The sequence below is a fragment of the Pristiophorus japonicus genome, unplaced genomic scaffold (genome assembly GCF_044704955.1).
Source record: "Pristiophorus japonicus isolate sPriJap1 unplaced genomic scaffold, sPriJap1.hap1 HAP1_SCAFFOLD_91, whole genome shotgun sequence".
Lineage (NCBI taxonomy): Eukaryota > Metazoa > Chordata > Chondrichthyes > Pristiophoridae > Pristiophorus > Pristiophorus japonicus.
In genome coordinates this window covers 1380803-1381349 of record NW_027254835.1, presented here as the reverse complement: position 1 = coordinate 1381349, position 547 = coordinate 1380803, and the positions used below count along the sequence as shown (strand labels likewise).

Genomic DNA, 547 nt, shown 5'->3' with positions numbered 1-547 from the left:
ATTTATGGATTCAGTCGGCACAACTAGAGCTTTCTGATCCAGAAGATTCGGGGGGTGCGTTAATTTGGGAGTTTGACGACTTTGAAAGGAACATTTTTGACTTTGCAGCTTCGGTCAGAGAAATGTTTGTGAAAAGATTTTTTCACAGAAAGGGATTCAGAATTACACCTTCTGGCTTAACACTTCTCTCTGGGCACTAAGTTCAGCAGTGGTTTCTGTAGTGTAGTGGTTATCACGTTCCTCTCACACATGAAAGGTCCCTGGTTTGAGCCCAGGCAGAAACATAATTTTAGAATATATTTGCAGTGAAATAAATTGAAAAAAGTACCCCAGGTTCCTTGTCTTCTGAGCAATGAACATCCTAAACCAATTTCAAAAATTCAGAGTTTGTTAAGTCAGATAGGGTGTAAAATATCATCTATGATGAAAGCTCCTGAAATTATTGCAGATCAGTTATTGAAGTATTGACTGTAAGTCTGCAAAACAATCCGGGTGGGAATATTGGCCCAAAAATTCCGGTTGGAGGCTTCCCGCAGACAATTCCTTT

The 547-nt window shown here is 39.7% G+C and overlaps 1 non-coding gene across 1 annotated transcript; it reads left to right on the top strand.

The window, feature by feature from the left end:
* Positions 1 to 211: 211 nt before the first annotated feature.
* Positions 212 to 284, top strand: trnav-cac (transfer RNA valine (anticodon CAC)). The gene has a single exon. It is a non-coding gene; the product is annotated as a tRNA-Val (tRNA).
* Positions 285 to 547: the final 263 nt, after the last annotated feature.